Genomic DNA, 18,011 nt, shown 5'->3' on the forward strand with positions numbered 1-18,011 from the left:
AGGACATTTCCATCATCCCTAAAACATACCTTGGAACCTATTCAAGTATGTTCTTGACTCCACTTTGGGTAATCACTGTTGTGTTTTCTGTCATTATAGGTGTGTTTTGCCTGTTCTAGAATTTCATGTCAGTGAGGTTATGCATGTGTGCTCTATTCTGTGTTTGACTTCTTTTCCTTAACATAATGGTTTTTAATTTCTTCCATGTTGTTGTATAAACAACGTGCTTATATTTTTCCCCCCATGAGTATTCCATTGCATGAAAATGCCACAGTTTATTTTTATATACCTAATAATTGGTGCAGGGAGTCACATCAATATCTTATATGTAGGATTAATAGAAACATTTTTATATAGGTCCTTTTATGGTCATATTTTTGGGGGTATTATATTTTGGGGGGTAAATAATTAGGACTGGAATTTGGGTCAGAGGGTAGGTAAAATTTAACTTTATAAGAAAGTACCAAACTTCCAAAGCATTCATTCCATTTTATCGTACCAGTGGCATTCTTTGAGTTCTACACTGTTCACAGCCTCATGAATACTGGTTTTTGTCAGTTTTAAACATTTTTCCTATTTTAGTGGGTTTGTGGTAGTGTCTCACTGGGTTTTTTGTTTTGTTTTGTTTTTTAAAGATTTTACGTCTTTATTTATTTGACAGAGAGCACAAGTAGGCAGAGAGGCCGGCACAGAGAGAGGGGGAAGCAGGCTCCCTGCTGAGCAGAGCCCAATGCAGGGCTCGATCCCATGACCCTGGAGATCTTGACCTGAGCCAAAGGCAGAGGCTTAACCCACTGAGCCACCAGGTGCCCTCACTGTGTTTTTAATATGCATTTTCCTGATGACTCATGTTGAACACTTCCTCAGATCTTTATTGGCCATTCGTAAATTATCTTTTGTGAGGTGTATGTTCAGTTATTGTATTGTCTGAATGTGTCTATAGACTTTGTGTTCCATTGATTTGCCTTTCTTCAAATAGTATGCTCTTAAATTCTTACAGCTTCCATCTTTGTCATTTTCTTTCAAAATTGGTTTTGTTATTTAAGATCTTTTCCATTGCCATATAAATTTTAGGTTCATCATATCGATTTCTTTAAAAGTCTACTGGAATGTAGATTTGGAAATAATAAATTTGTAGGTCAGTTTGAGGAGACTGGATATCTTGATAATATTGAGTTTTCCAAATGTATATTTCTCCATTTAGGACTTCTTTAATTTCTCATAGTAATGCTTCAAGATTTTCAGTGTAGAAGTATTTTTTTTTGTCTTCTGAGTTTTTTTTTTAAGTATTTAATGTTTTTGATGGTCTTGAAATTTGTGTTTTTAAAATAATTCTGTTTTTCCAGTTTTGTTTTGCTAGAGTATAGAAATGTAATTGATATTACTTACTAGTTTTTATTCTGTGACCTTGTTAAATTCATGTATTTGACAGGTTTTTATTTTTATTTATTTATTTAAAAGAGGTATGTATTAATTTATTTGAGGGAAGCATGCTCCCTGCTGAGCAGGGAGCCTGAGGTGGGACTTGATCCCAGAGTCCTGGGATCATTCATTACCTGAGACAAAGGCAGATGCCCAATAAACTGAGCCACCCAGGCATCCCTTTAATAGGTTTTTAAATAGGTCCTTAGTGTTTTCTACTTGCGTAATCATGTCAACAGGTTTTTCTTTCTTGTTTTTTAGTCTGTAGGCTTTTTGTTTCTCTTTCATGCTTTACTGCGTTAGTAGGACCTCACGTACAATATTGAAAAGAAGTGGTAAACTTCTCTACCTAGCACTGCAAAGTTGGTTCAACACAAAAAATCAAAGTAAAACACTATATTAATGGAAAAAAGAGGAGAGATGTTTACTACATCCTTGCCTTTTTTCTGAACTTAGAAAGCAGTCAGTATTTACTATTGTAATGTAAATTATAGGTTTTCTTGTTAGAAGCTTTTTATGAGATTGAGGAATTTCATTATTAGGTCAGTATAAATCAAGTTCTAGCTTTGCTATTTGATATTATCTAATAATTTTTATTTGTCTTTAACATTTTGATGATTTAGGGAACGTTTTATTTATTTATTTATTTATTTATATTTTTTTAAAAAAGATTTTATTTATTTATTTGACAGAGAGATCACAAGTAGGCAGAGAGGCAGGCAGAGAGAGAGAGAGAGGGAGAGGAAGCAGGCTCCCCACTGAGCAGAGAGCCCGATGTGAGGCTCGATCCCAGGACCCTGGGATCATGACCTGAGACGAAGGCAGAGACTTTAACCCACTTAGCCACCCTGTTTATTCAACTTTCTGTCTTTTGAAGCCTGTAGCAGAAATGATCATGAGCCATTGAGTACTAGGTATAAATCTAAAACAGTGGCTATAAGTGGAGGACAATGACATTTTTCTTTTATTCCTGTGAAAATTCCACTTCTTCCAAGTGGATCTTACACTTTGTGTTGCATAGGTATAATGTATTGCCAGCTCTGTGTTCTGCCTGTTTTAAGGATAAAGAAATTATAATTGGGGGTGCCTGGGTGGCTCAGTGGTTAAGCCTCTGCCTTCGGCTCAGGTCATGATCTCAGGGTCCTGGGATCGAGTCCCGCATCGGGCTCTCTGCTCAGCAGGGAGCCTGCTTCCTCCTCTCTCTCTCTCTGCCTGCCTCTCTGCCTACTTGTGATTTCTCTCTGTCAAATAAATAAATAAAATCTTTAAAAAAAAAAAAAAGAAATTATAATTGGATGGTCTGTTCATAACAAGCATAAAGTTCTCAAAATATATCATGAACACAGATTCCTGTGACTAGCGAAGCCCCCTGCCCCCTTTTGTGTTTAAGGGGAAACCCAGCAAAAAGGAATAACTAGAAGCTTTGGGTTGATATTTCATTCATACAGCCTCCTTTGGAAGCTTCTCCATAGTGGGGCAGCTAGTTCACAGAGCCTTTGCTACTGAAGAGTGAGAGACCTAAGATAAGAAGGATGGAGAGAGCTAGTTCTTAAGGTCTGTTCTTCTCCCTATGGAATTTGGGTCACCTTATAGACTTGACGGTGTAGAGAAGTTCTCTACTTGCTGTAGAAAAGTTTAAAAACTCCTGATTTGCTGTTAAGCCTAGAAATTAAGCTAATCTAAGTTGCTTTTCTTCTTAAAAATAATTTTTTTAAAAGATTTATTTTAGTGAAAACATGCATGCATAGGGTGTGGAGGGGCAAAGAGTGAGGGGTAGAGAGAGAGCGAGAGAGGAATCTCAAGCAGACTCTTTGTTGAGCACAGATCCGGGTGCAGGGCTCAGTCTCACGACCTTGATATCATGACCTGAGCTGAAATCAAGAGTTGGATGCTTAACTGACTGAGCCATGCAGGTGCCCCTATAAAAACTGGTTTTAATAAGAGAAAAGAATGCTCAGATTACTAGCAACCTTCTAGAAATGAAAAAGGATTATAAAGGAATACTGTGAACAGTATATGAACAATTCTGAAAACCCAAATGAAATGGACAAATTCTTAGATACTGAGTCAAGAATAAAACTCTGATACCAAAACTAGACTAGGATAGCAGAAGGAAAAGAAACTATAGATCAATATTTTTTGTAAATACAACTGTATACATGCAAACTGAATCCAGCAACGTATGAAAAGGATTATGCACCAGGATGAAGTGGGATTTATTCTTAGCACTGCAAAATTGGTTCAACACAAAACGTCAAAATCTGTGTTAATGGAATGAAGAAGGGAGAAACACATGATCACCTCAGCAGATGTAGAGAAAGCATTTGACAAAATCCAGCACCCTTTCACAATAGAAACACTCAAACAAGGAATAGAAGGGCATCCATGAAAAGCCTATCTTTAGCATCATACTTAATGGTGATACAAGGATGTTTGCTCTTACCACTTAAAAAAAAAAAAAAAAAGATTTTATTTATCAGACAGAGCATGAGCAGGGGGAGCGGCAGGCAGAAGAGAGGAAGAAATGGGGAAGCCTGATGTTGGACTCTATCCCAGAACCCAAGCTGAAGGCAGATACTTAACCAACTGAGCCACTCAGGTGTCCCTGCTCTTAACACTTTTATTCAACATTGTACTGGAGGTTCTAGCCAGGGCAATTAGGTAAAAAAAAAGAAACAAAGGTATCCAGATTGGAAAGGAATAGATAAAACGATTTTGCAGATGACATGATCTTGTATGTAGAAAATTCTAAGAAATCCACAAAAATGTCCCCAAGGCCTATTAGTGCTAATAAGTGAATTCAACAAGGTTATATGATACAAGATCAATGTACAAAAATTAGTTGTATTTCTGTATACCATCTAAAAAGGATATTAAGAAATCAGTTCCTTTTGTAATAGAATCAAAAAGAATAAAGTATTTAGGGATAAATTTAACAAATGAAGTACAAGCCTTGTATGCTGGAAGTTCTAAAACATCATTTAAAAAAAATTAAAGATGGGGCGCCTGGGTGGCTCAGTGGTTTAAGCCGCTGCCTTCGGCTCAGGTCATGATCTCAGGGTGCTGGGATCGAGTCCCGCATCCGGCTCTCTGCTCAGCGGGGAGCCTGCTTCCCTCTGTCTCTCTCTGTCTGCCTCTCCATCTACTTGTGATTTCTCTCTGTCAAATAAATAAATAAATAAAATCTTTTAAAAAAAAAATTAAAGATGACTTACATAAATGAAAAGCTATCTGTGTTCAAGAATTGGAAGACTTACTACTAAGATGGCAGTATTCCTCAAATTGTTCTATAGATTCAGTGCAATCCCTATTAAAATCCTAGCTGACTTTTTTGCAGTTCGTATGCTGATCCTGAAATTAAATTAATATATAGTCAAAATAATCTTGAAAAAGAATGGTGGGTGGCTCAGTGGGTTAAAGCCTCTGCCTTCACTCAGGTTGTGATATCCTGGGATCGAGTCCCACGTAGGCTCTCTGCTCGGTGGGGAGCCTGCTTCCTCCTCTCTCTCTGCCTGCCTCTCTGCCTACTTGTGATCTCTTGTCAAATAAATAAATAAAAAATCTTTTAAAAAAAAGTTAAAAAAGAAAATAAAAAGAATCACAAAATTGAGAGATTCACGGTTCCTTATTTTAGTACTTAACAACAAAGGGAGCCAAGAGGATATGATGGGGGAAATGACAGTCTTCAGTAAATGTTGATGGGAAAACTGGACAGCTGCATACAAAAGAATGAAACTGGGCCACTGGCTTGAATTATACAAAAAATTAACTCAAAATGGATAAAAGACATGAGTATAAGACTTGAGACCATAAAACTCCTAGAAGAAAACATAGGGAATAAGCTCCTTGATATAGGTCTTGGTGATGGAATTGTGAATATTCATTAAGAGCAAAAGCAACAGGGTACCTGGGTGGTGCAGTTAGTTAAGTGTCTGACTCTTAGTTTCAAGTTGGATCATGGTCTTGGGGTTGTGAAATCAAACCCCGTGTTGGGCTCCATGCTGGGCATAGAGTCTGTTCGGGACGCTCTCCCTTTGCCCCATTTCTTACTTGCGGGTGTGGTTGCTCTCTCAAATCTTAAAAAAGAAAAGCAAAAGCAACAAAAGCAAAAATGAACAGGTGGACTGCATCATACTAAACCAGTATAGCACAGCAAAGGAAACCATCACAAAATGGGGAGGTAACCTATAGAATAGAAGAAAACATTTGCAGATTTACAGATGTAAATCCCCATGGTTTGAATTACAATTAAAGACTTGTGGGGTGCCTGGGTGGCTCAGTGGGTTAAAGCCTCTGCCTTCAGCTTGGGTCATTATCCCAGGGTCCTGGACATGGGGCTCTTTGCTCAGCAGGGAGCCTGCTTCCTCCTCCTCTCTCTCTCTCTCTCTTTGCCTGCCTCTCTGCCTACTTGTGATCTCTGCCTGTCAAATAAATAATAATAAAAAAAAAGGCTTGTGCATCAGAGGGCTCTATCAAGGAAAATAAAGTGACTGGTAACAGAATTAGAGAAAATATCTGTGAGCAGTGCATCTGCTGAGAATCTAATATCCAGATAAAGAACTGTTACAACTCAATAATAAAAAGAAAAATGTCCCAATTTAAAAAAGGAAAGAATGTGAATATATATTTCTGCAGAGAAGAAATACAAATGGCTAGTAAACTCATGAAGTTGCTCACCTAGTTAGTCATTAGGAAAATACAAATCAGAAGTACAATAAGATACCACTTTATACTCAAAAGGATGACTAAAGTTTAAAAAGATAGTAAAAAATGCTGACAAGGATATAGAGAAATTGGAACTCTCATACATGGCTGGTGGAAATGTAAAATGACACATCTTGTTTGGAAAATAGTCCCTCTGAAGTTAAATACCATATGGTCTAGCAGTCATAATTCTTTTTATATAACCAAGAGATTGGAAACCCCGTGTTCACACAAAACTCAGTAGGGTTGTTCATAGCATTATTTGTGATAGCCACAAGATAGAAACCGTCTGTCAAATATCCAGGAACTGATGAATAGTTAAACAAAATGTGGCATGTTTGTACAATGGAATAGTATTCAGCCATAAAAATCACAGGGCGTTACTGATACATGCTATGTTATATGAACTTGAAAACATTAAATGAAAGAAGCCAATCACAAGAGGCCATATATTATGATTCCATTTATATGCAACATCTACAATAGTCAAATCCATAGAAACAGAAGGTAGATTTGTAGTTGCCAGGGGCTGGAGGGAGAGGGGGATAGGGAATGACTTTAGAGAGCATGATTTTTTGTTTTGGGGGGATTTTTTTGAGGTCATGAAAATGTTTTGGAATTAGATACTGGCAGTTGTTTGTTGCACAACTCTGAACATACTAAAATTCACTAAGTTGTACTATAAAGAGGTTAATTTTGTGGTAAGGAATTATATCTCAATTATATAATTTGTTTTGATATTTTAAAAATTTATTTCAGAGAGGGTAGGGGCAGAAGGAGAGGGAGGAAGAAGCTCAAACAGACTTTCCTGCTGAATTGGAGTCCAACTTGGGGTTTGATCCTGTAACCCTGAGATCATGACCTGAGCTGAAATCAAGAGTTGGACCCTCAACTGACTGGTTTACCCAGGTGCCCCAATGATGAAGTGTTTTTTAAAAAAAAATGACTTTAATATTAAAATATATTGGCTGATATACAATCCAAATTTTTTTTTTCCTTTCTAGTTAATTTTTTTTTTTTTTTTAAATAATCATGGAGTACCTGGATGGCTCAGTCAGTTAAGCATCTGCCTTTGACTTAAGTCATGATCTCAGAGTCCTGGGATCAAGGATGCTGAGCAGAGTCCAATTCTCCCTCTCCTTCTGCCTCTCCCCACATAACCCCCCTTATGCTCTCTCTGTCAAATAAAATTTAAAATTGTCTTAATCAAATATTTTAATGATTAAAATTTGAATACTTTTTATTATAAAGCACTGTCGGAAATTGGATTATTGTTAAATTCTCGGTATTTTCTAACGTGTCTTAGGAGTTCTTTTTGTATAAAATACATTATTTTAGGTTTTCTAAAGTGGTCATTTTATGTAAATCTTAATCACTGTGGTTTTTTTTTTTTACCCGGATACTGTTTTCGTTAAGATTATATTAATCTAGCTCTGGGTTGTAGGAGTGGCCTTGTTGATTTGCTGACATATGAGAGGGTGCATTTCAGTTCTTATTTGCAAGATTTTATTTAAGAGTTGTGAAGAAATGGGAATTATTAAGTCATGTAATGCTAGATTAGTGATGGTTTAACATGAAGGCAAACTAGAATTGAAGTGGTCCTTGGCACACCTGAACAGGTGATTGACAGGTACTATAGAGTTGTGTATCAGTTTCTCTTCTATAAGTTAGGTCCCCACTGCCAAATGTTTTAAACTATTTAGAAATTGGGAGAAATAGATGTAAAAGAAGAATATTCATCATTTTTATTTTTATTTTTATTTATTTAGTTTTTTAAAAGATTTTTATTTATTTATTTGAGAGAGAGAGCATGTGCGAGGAGAAGGTCAGAGGGAGAAGCAGACTCCCCATGGAGCTGGGAGCCTGATGTGGGACTTGATCCCAGGACTCCGGGGTCATGACCTGGGCCGAAGGCAGTTGTCCAACCAACTGAGCCACCCAGGCGTCCCTATTCATCATTTTAAAATTATAATCCTTAGTGCTAAAGTAGTAAAGGAATATAAATGAGCTTTTTTGTTATATTTTGGGGCTTAATCTTTGGTAAGTTTAGAGTTTCTTAGAATATAAAAATTAATCGCAAATATATATTAGTTATTACTGTATAAGAAACTGCCCTAGAACTCAGTGGCTTAAAACAGCAGTTAATTATTGATCATACATCTGCAGAGCAGTTGTGGATTAGGTGACTTGGGTTTGGGTTGGCTGGGCAGCTGTGGGTGTGGGTGGACTTTATTTCTCACTGTGGGTTTTCCTTGGCTCCTCATTTGGGGTTTGGCTCAGTTCTAGTCTTTATGTTTATTCTGGGTTCTAGGACTTCATCTATTGGTGAAGCTCTTCTCATGGTAATGGCAGAGGTACAAGAGGGTGCACAGCTGCACAAAGACATTTCAAACTCTGCAACATTTCTGCTAATATACCATTGGCCAAAGCAATTTAGATGGCTAAGGTTTTGGGGGCAGGGAAGTATACTCTGCCCACCATGAGGCCAAAGGAAGGCATGTGGCCAACCTCAGCACTGGTTGGAAAGGAAAATACACTCCTTCCGTGGAGTGGAGGTTTGGAAGTGGTGATTATATATGAAGAAAAACCTAATCTATTACATGGTGTAAAAATATGTGATGCTTTATATTGTTATTAGACAGTTGTTTACTTAGTCTAGTTTAGTCTTAAGTTTAATATATGAGTTAATAGACAGTAGTACTTTTATATTCTTACGTGTTTTTAATAGATTGTTTTACTTAGTTATAGGATTTTTTTTTTTTTTTGAAGATTAATTCCCAAACATAGGAAGCTGTTAGAGGCATCATTCATTTGGAAACATCATCAGTCAACTTAAAGAAACAGTGATATGTGATTTCTGGCTCAGTAAGGTAAGTGACATACTTTTATAATTTGGTGCCTTCCAAGATTAATTAGTCAGTCTGCCAAATATAACTATATTTTCAGAGAAATATATTTTAATTTTGATTAGGTTATATGTCTACATTATAAAACATTTGAGTGGGTGTATAGTGAAAAGTAAGCTTTTCACACTGCTGACACTGGTTTTGTAGTTCTTTTTCCCAGAAATCTTCACTATTATATTTATTATGTATCTTTCCATACTTGTTGTGTGCATAAGCAAGCATATGTTTCTATGAATTTCCCTCTTTTTCTAAAAAATTATTTTTTTTTACCTTTTGCACCTTGCTGTTTTTTGATTTAACAATGCTTCTTAGTTGCAGGTGTAGGTCCATTTCAGTTACTTACAGCACTATTTTTTTGACAGCTTTATGAAAGTATAATTTATGTACAGTAAATTTCACTCTCTTAAACTGTACAATTTGGTGGGTTTTGACAGATATACACACTCTTGAAACCATCATTACATACAAGTCAAGACATAGAACATCTCTATCACTTCCAAAGGACTATCTCTATTTCTCTCCTGACCTTAGGGCATGACTCATCTGCTGTCTTTTACTGTCGATTACAGTTGACCCTTGAACAACATGTGCTTGAATTGTTTGTGTCCATTTATGTGGATCTCTTCAACAAATATATTGGAAAAATTTTTGAGATTTGTGGCAGTTTAAAAAAAAGCTTGCAGGTAAACCATGTAGCTTAGAAATACTGAAAAAATAAAAAATTTAGGTGTTTCATAAATGCATAAAATATATGTAGCTCGTTACTTGCTACCATAAAATATTCATAGATCTATTTAAGTTAAAATTTATTAAAATGTGTACAGACACATAACATACATTGCATCATCCACTGTAAAAAATGTAAACAAACATAAAGATGCAGTATTAAATCATAACTGCATAAAATTAACTATAGTATATACTCTACTACTGTAATAATTTTATAGCCATCTTATGTTGCTGTTTTGGTGAGCTCAGGTATATGAGTCTGCTTAAAACACCGTGTGACGCTAATCATCTCTGAGCAGTTTGTCTCTTCAGTAAATTGCATATCACAGTAAAAAGTGGTCTTGGCAGTTGTTGCGTATTTCTCATCACGTTTAGTGCAGTACTGTAAACCTTAAAAACCACCAGGGGATCCATTTGAAGTACCACTAGTGATGCTGGAAGTACTCCCAAGAAGCAGAGAGAAGGGATGACCTTACAAGAAAAAAGTTGAGTTGTTTGATAAGTACCATAGATTGAGGCCTGCAGCTACAGTTGCCCACCAGTTCAAGATAAATGAATCCAGTGTAAGGACCATATAGGAAAAGAGAAGGAAGTTCATGAAGCTATTGCTGTGGTTACGCCAGAAGTGTCAAAACCTTAGACTTTTTGAAATACCTTTTTATCTCATATTGAAAATGCAGCTTTTATGTGGTTGTCTGACTGCTCTAAGAAAGGCATACCCATAGACTCCAGTATGATTTGAGGAAAGGTGAAGTCATTTAGGACAACTTAAAGCAAAAGGAAGGTGAAGGGCTCTAAAGCTGGAGAATTTAGTGCTCGCAGAGGATGGTTTGAAAATTTTAGAAAAAGGTTTGATTTTTAAAATGTCAAGAAAATAGGAGAAGCAGCTTCTGCTGATCAAGAGGCAGCAGCAGATGAGTTCTCAAATACCATTAAGAAAATCACTGAGAAGAAAGGAAGGATATTTGCCTGAACAGTTTTTTTTTTTTTTTAAGATTTTATTTATTTATTTGACAGAGAGAGAGAGATCACAAGTAGACAGGCAGGCAAAGAGAGAGGGAGAAGCAGACTTCCCACTGAGCACAGAGCCCGATGTGGGGCTTGATTCCAGGACCCCGAGACCACAACCTGAGCCGAAGGCAAAGGCTTAACCCACTGAGCCACCCAGGTGCCCCCTTAACAGGTTTTTCTTTTTTTCTTTTCTTTTTTTTTTTTTTTTTTTAAGATTTTATTTATTTACTTGAGAGAGAGATAGTGAGAGAGAGCATGAATGAGGAGAAGGTCAGAGAGAGAAGCAGACTCCCCATAGAGCTGGGAGTCCGATGAGGGACTCGATCCCGGGACTCCAGGATTATGACCTGAGCCGAAGGCAGTCATCTAACCAACTGAGCCACCCAGGCGTCCCTGAACAGGTTTTTCTTAATGCAGACAAAAAGTAAGCTACAAGAAGGGGTTGGCTAACTGTACTGTTTTGTGCAAGTGCAATTGACCAGGACTGTCCTTATTTATAAAGCTGTTAATCTCTAGACCTTGAAGGGAAAAAATAAACACCAGCTGCCCAACTTTTTAAATCTCTACCTCCAAGGTGGGGCTTGAACTCAGCCCTGAGATCAAGAGTCTCATGTTCTACTGTCTGAGCAAGCAGGCCACCCCAGCCAGAGATTTGGTTGTACAGCAAAAAGGCCTGGACAATGAGAATCCTTTTTTGGGATTGGTTCTATCAGTGCTTTCTTTCTTACATCAGGAAGTAATTGACAGTAAGGCACTGCCTTTTAAAGTTCTTTTGATCTTAGACAATGTCCCCGGGCACTCAGAATCTGATGAGTTCAACACCAAAGGCATCAAAGTGGTCTACATGACCCTAAGCACAACATTTCTAATTTAGCCTCTAGATCAGGAGGTCTTAAGGACGTTTAAGGCTCTCCACACATGGTACTGTCTAGTAAGGATTTTCAAAGAGACCCTAATAGATCATTATGAAAGTCTGGTAGGATTACATCATTGAGGATGCCATCATTGTTTATAGAATAAGCCATGAAAACCACTAAGCCCCAAACAGTAAATTCCTGCAGGAGGAAAAATATGTCTAGAACTTGTGTATGACTTCACAGAATTTACAACAGAGCCAGTCAAGGAAATCCTGAAAGAGATTGTGGACATGGCAAAAGAAGGTGGGGGTGTGAAGGGTTTTAAGATACGGATCTTGGAGAAATTCAAGAGCTAATAGATGCCACACAAAAGGAATTAACAAAAGATGACTCAATAAGGATAAATACATCTGAACCAGACAGGGAAGAGGAAAATGTGAATGAAGCAGTGCCAGAAAACAGTTGACATTAGACAGTCTGGTAGGATTCTAATTATTAAAGACTGCTTTTGACTTCTCATAGGACATGGGCACTGAAACGAAAGCGAATGGTAGAAGGACTGGTACTGCATTAGAAACATTTTTAAGAGATGAAAAAGCAAAAATGTCAGACAGAAATGACAGTGTATTTCTGTAAAGTACACCAAGTTGGCTTGCCTCTCCTGCCTCTCTTTTCACCTTCACCTCTTCTGCTATCCCTGAGACACCAAAACCAACCCCTCCTCTTCTTCCTCTTCCTCTGCCTACTCAGTGTGAAGAGTGAAAACAAGAATGAAGACATTTATGATGATCCACTTCCATTTAATGAATAGTAAATAATCATCATGCCGTACAGTTAATAAACTTATCTGTTGTGTGTGTGTGTCTTCGTGTGAGAATCTAATAACTGTATGGCAAGAACTGTCTGAGACGTTTTCTGTCATCATCCTCATCATCATTGCTTAAGTGTTCATCGTGTAGAAAATCATGTACAAGACTTATATGGAAGTGGATAGCCTATCCTTATGTAGGCATAAGGTGAGTGATATTTAATATAAAATTAATAATGTGTTAGTTTTCTTACTGTTTTAGAACTTTGCTTTCAAAGAATTACAGTATGCTTCTCTCTCTTATAATTGGAAAAACTTTATCAGCCTATCATCACAGGTAAGTGGTTTTTAGAAAAGATGTATTTGCAGTGTTGTGTTAAAGAATATGACTGTAATACTGGATGACAGAAAAATTGTATAACGATTCATTCATTGGTGTATATACTAGTCCAGGGTGAAGCAGCTATCAATTACGCTAGGGTGTTTTAAAGCAGTCATATTGCTCCTTCATTATCAGTGTGTGAATTGTTATATCTGTAAGTAGATACAGATTTCTTTTAAACATTTTTCAGTTTTTTTTTTTTTTTAAAGATTTTATTTATTTATTTATTTGACAGAGAGAAATCACAAGTAGACGGAGAGGCAGGCAGAGAGAGAGAGAGAGGGAAGCAGGCTCCCTGCCGAGCAGAGAGCCCGATGCGGGACTCGATCCCAGGACCCTGAGATCATGACCTGAGCCGAAGGCAGCGGCTTAACCACTGAGCCACCCAGGCGCCCTAAACATTTTTCAGTTTTGATGTCTGATGTTAGTAATAGCATATAACGTTTATTGTGTTTTGTATTATTTAGGACAATATTGATGTAGGTCCTGACTGATGATTCATCTTGTAAATCAATGATGTAAACTAATGGTATCAATACATACATGCAGTACTGTAAATTTATTTTCTTTTCCTTATGATTTTCTTAACATTTTCTTTTCTCTAGTTTTATTGTTAAAAATATGGTATATAATGCATATATCACAAAATTTGTGATAATTGACCATTTATGTTATTGACAAGGCTTCTAGTCAAAGTAGGCTATATTATTAGTGTCACATTTTGGAGGAGTCAAAAGTTACTATGCAGATTTTTGACTGTATTGGGGTTTAGTGCTCCAGCCTCTGCTTTGCTCAAGGGTCAACTATAGTTTGCTTTTTTTTTTAGAATTTCAAGTGGAATGCTACATTATATAGTCTTAGTGTCTACCCTTTCTTACCATAATGGTTGTGAGGTTCATCATATAGTTCTAATAGTTTGTTCCTTTGGATTGCTGACTATTTTTCTACTATATTATTGACATACTACATTTTATTGACCCATTCATCTGATTTTTGGGTCCCCCACCCCCGATTTTGGTTACTGTGCACAGAGCTGCTTTGAGGATTTTTTTAAAATATTTATTTATTTATTTTAGAGCACATGAAAGAGAGAGAGAGAGAGAGAGGTGGGGAGGGGCAGAGGGAGAGAATCTCAAGCAGACTCCCTGCTCTGCACAGAGCCAGATGTGGGGCTTGGTCTCCTAACCCTGAGATCATGACCTGAACTGAAGACAAGAGTTGGGCACTTAACCGACTGAGTCACTCAGGCGCCCCTGCTTTGAAGATTTTTGAAGATGGTTTTTACATGGTCATATGTAGGATGGGTAGGATTCTTGCCTAAAAATCAAACAAAACAAAACAAAAAACTTTGTCTACCCCAAAGATTTTATATTTTTGTTTTCTTCCTGAGTTTTATAGTTTTATATTTGTTTCTTTGGTCAATCTCAAATTATTTTTGTGGGTTGTGAGGGAAGGGTTGCTGGTTTTTTTTTTTTTTTCCCGCCTTCGATTTAGATTGCCAGTAGTTCTAGCACCATTTTTTCAGACTTTGTTTTCCCCATGGATTTGTGTTGGCACTTTTGCTGAAAATCAATTGATCAAATAAAAATAAAATAAAATTAGGGGTGCCTGTTTGGCTTGTTAAGCGTCTGCCTTTGGCTTGGGTCATGGTCTCAGGGTCCTGGGATTGAGCCCTGCATCAGGCTCCCTGGTTTTCCCTCTCCCACTTCCCCTGTTGTGTTTCCTCTCTCGCTGTGTCTCTGTCAAATAAATAAATAAAATCTTAAAAAAAAAATAAAACCAACTGATCATAAATGTATGGGTCTGTTTTTTGGATTCTCTATTCCATTGATCTCTGTTTCCTTTATCAGTATTAGAGTGTCTTGATTACTGTAGATTTACTAAAGTTTAATAGTACCACTATTACACAAAAAATATCAGTATTACACAAAAAATTTTTAAAGGCTTTTTGACTAGACTTGTACATAGTTTCTTCTATTTCATGCAAGTTTTAAAATCAGTTTGTCAGTTTCTGTATAAAATGACTGGAAATTTTGCTTGGAATTGAGTTGATGTGACTGCATGGTATTCTGTTGGTAGTATATATAATTCAGTTGGTTATGTAAGTAGCTTATAGTGTTGTCCGTTTGCTGGGGTACTCAGTCTCTCGATACAGTGTTGTAATTTTATATTTATTTGTGTTTTTGAGCACTTGTGCATGTGTCTATAATATAAAGTCCTGGAAGTGGAATTGTTTGAAATTTAACATTTATAATTTCATACATACTGCCTAATTGACCTGTGTAGACATTGAATTATCTGCACTAATGTGACAGTACCTGTCACAAACCTTTGCCAAGACTGTGTTGTTAAACTTCCCGATCTTTGGCCAGTCTGATAGCTGAAAAATGGTGTTTTGTTTTGGTTCTAACTTAAATTTTTCTGTTATTATCATACCAGCCATCTGTGATTTCTTCCTGTGAATATATCATGGTAATTAGCTTTTGCTATTTCTTGCCAGTGTATTTTCCTAGTTTTGTTCCTCCAACCTGGCTTCTGAATATTCTGACAAGGTTTGAAAGTTTTTCCCACTCTGCAAATAAATGTTAAAATTCTCCCACATTTTATTTACCCCAAAGATAGAAATGTAGTGATCTAAAGGGGCATGTGCACCTGAATGTTTATAGCAGCAATGTCCACAATAGCCAAACTATGGAAAGAGCCTTGGTGTCCATCAGCAGATGAAATGGATAAAGAAGATGTGGTATATATACAATGGAATATTATGCAGCCATCAGAAAATGAAATCTTGCCATTTGCAATGATGTGGATGGAACTAGAGGGCATTATGCTAAGCAAAATAAGTCAATCAGAGAAAGACAATTATCATATGATCTCTCTGATATGAGGAATTTGAGAAACAAGACAGAGGATTATAGGGGAAGTGAAGAGAAAAATGAAATGAGATGAGACCAGAGAGGGAGACAAACCATAAGAGATAAGAGACTCTTAATCTCAGGAAACAAACTGAGGGTTGCTGGAGTAGAGGGGGGTGGGAGGGATAGGATGACTGGGTGATGGACATTGGGGAGGATATGTACTGTGGTGAGTGCTGTGAATTGTGTAAGTCTGATGCATCACAGACCTGTGCCCCTGAAACAATACATTATATGTTAATTAAGAAAAAAACATACACCTTTTAACTGCCCCCCCCCCAAAAGATCATCATCATTACAGTAGAATATACTGAAAAATATTTCAGTCTAACTTTTTTGAAGGACTTTCTGGAAAGTGTGGGGGGAGTGACAAATTTTCCAACTTTGTCCATTAAAAAAAACTTAGAGTAGAGCAAAAGTTTGTCTATTTTTCTAAAATCAAGTATAACTAGGATATTGTACAAGTTACAATAAACTAGTTCTTCTCATTAAAAAAAATTCTCGCACATTTTAATTTGCTGTATTTTAACTTCTGCTTAACTTTTTTTTTTTTTTAAGATTTTATTCATTTATTTGACAGACAGAGGTCACAAGCAGGCAGAGAGGCAGGCAGAGAGAGAGGGGAGGAAGCAGGCTCCCTGCGGAGCAGAGCCCGATGCGGGGCTCGATCCCAGGACCCTGGGATCATGACCTGAGCCGAAGGCAGAGGCTTTAACCCACTGAGCCACCCAGGCGCCCCTCTGCTTAACTTTTAATGGTTAAATTTTTCCTGGATATAACTGCACTCTTAAACCAAAATTACCCAGATAGCTATCTGCTTGTCCTGACACCAGTTGTTGAATAATCTTTTCTTCATTAATTTGAGAGTAATTAATACTACCTTTATATGTGCTAGCTTCTCTTATGCACTTGGGCCTATTTTTGGAGTCTCTACTTTCTCTTGTCTATTGATTTGTTGGAACTAAATTATTAATTATTACAACTAAGTGACACAGATCTGTACTCAATTTCTAAGTTTTATTTGTGTATGTGTGTTATAAACTGGCATGTGATTTTCTTCTATTACGTATTTCAGCTGATTATTTAAAGCTTTTGGTTTTGATTTTTAATTTTTAAAATTTATTCTCCTTTATAAATTCACATACTAATAATTTTGTTTTTTCTTCCTTGCAGATAATAATTTGCGTTTGTAATATGTATGTGATCAAGATTTTTTCCCCCTTCCTAGAAGCTTCTTGTCCTCATGATACATTTTTGACTTTTTTTAAAAAAAAGATTTTATTTATTTGTCAGAGGGAACAAGCATAAGCAGGGAGAGTGGCAGACAGATGGAGAAGCAGACTCCTGCTAAACAATGAGGCCAGTGTGGGACTCTATCCCTGGACCTCAGGATCATGACCTGAGCCATAGGCAGGTGCTTAAGTGACTGAGCCACCCAGGCACTCCTTAACATCTTTTTTTTAATCCATTGTACTTGGTGGTCTTGGCCCTTTAAATCTGGAAACTCAGGCATCTGGTGGCACAGTCAGTTAAGCATCCACCTTTGTCTCAGGTCATGATTCCAGGGTCCTGGGATCAAGCCCTACATCGGGCTCTGGGGAGACTGCTTCTCATCTCTTCTCCCTGCTCATGCTCTCTCTTATCTCTGTTGCTATCTCTGTCTCTCTCAAGTAAATAAATAAAATCTTAAAAAAAAAATTCCCAGAAACTAATTTCTTTCAGTACTAGGAAAATTTCCTGAATTCTTAGGGTTTTTTTTTTTTTTTTCTTTTTTTTTTTCTTTTTTTCTAAAATCCCGGTTGCTGGATTGTTGGATCTCTTTGGATAGTCCTTTAATTTTCTTTTGTTTCCTATTTGACATCTCTGTTTTATAGGAGATCTTCTTACTTTTATCTTCTAATGCTTTTTTATTTTTTAAGATTTATTTATTTTAGTGCGCACATGAGCACATGTAGAGGAGGGGCAGAGGGAGAGGGAGTCCTAAGTAGACTATGCTGAGTCTCTCTGAGCGCAGAGACTCTTGTGGAGCTCAGCCCTGAGATTATGACCTGAGCCAAAACCAAGAGTCAGACACTTAACTGATTATGCCACTCAAGTACGCACCACCACTCTTATAATGTTTTTATTGACTCTTTTCATTTCTTTTATGTTTTTAATTTTTATGTTTTCCTTATTGTGAATGTTCTTGTATATTTGTTTCATTGATAGATTAACTTATTTTTAGTTTTTGGCTTTCCATAGTTTCTGCCAAGCTATTTGTTTCTTCTGTTTTTTGTT

The 18,011-nt window shown here is 36.9% G+C and overlaps 1 protein-coding gene across 16 annotated transcripts in view; it reads left to right on the plus strand.

Moving 5' to 3' along the window:
- The window catches only part of ESCO1 (establishment of sister chromatid cohesion N-acetyltransferase 1), an 82,541-nt gene that overhangs the window by 15,045 nt on the left and 49,485 nt on the right, over nucleotides 1-18,011 (plus strand). For 7 of the 16 annotated variants that reach the window (XR_014302683.1, XR_014302684.1, XR_014302685.1 and 4 more), the window contains exons 2-3: nucleotides 8,896-8,996; nucleotides 12,380-12,645. The exons of 2 other annotated variants lie outside the window; for them this stretch is intronic. The gene's annotated coding sequence lies outside the window, so the exon portion shown is untranslated. Of the gene's footprint in view, nucleotides 1-8,895; nucleotides 8,997-12,379; nucleotides 13,009-13,228; nucleotides 14,457-18,011 lie in introns of all 16 variants that reach the window. 7 more of the 16 variants (XR_014302686.1, XR_014302687.1, XM_082698750.1 and 4 more) reach the window with 2 other exon arrangements.

The sequence above is a fragment of the Mustela nivalis genome, assembly GCF_964662115.1.
Source record: "Mustela nivalis genome assembly, chromosome: 14".
NCBI lineage: Eukaryota > Metazoa > Chordata > Mammalia > Carnivora > Mustelidae > Mustela > Mustela nivalis.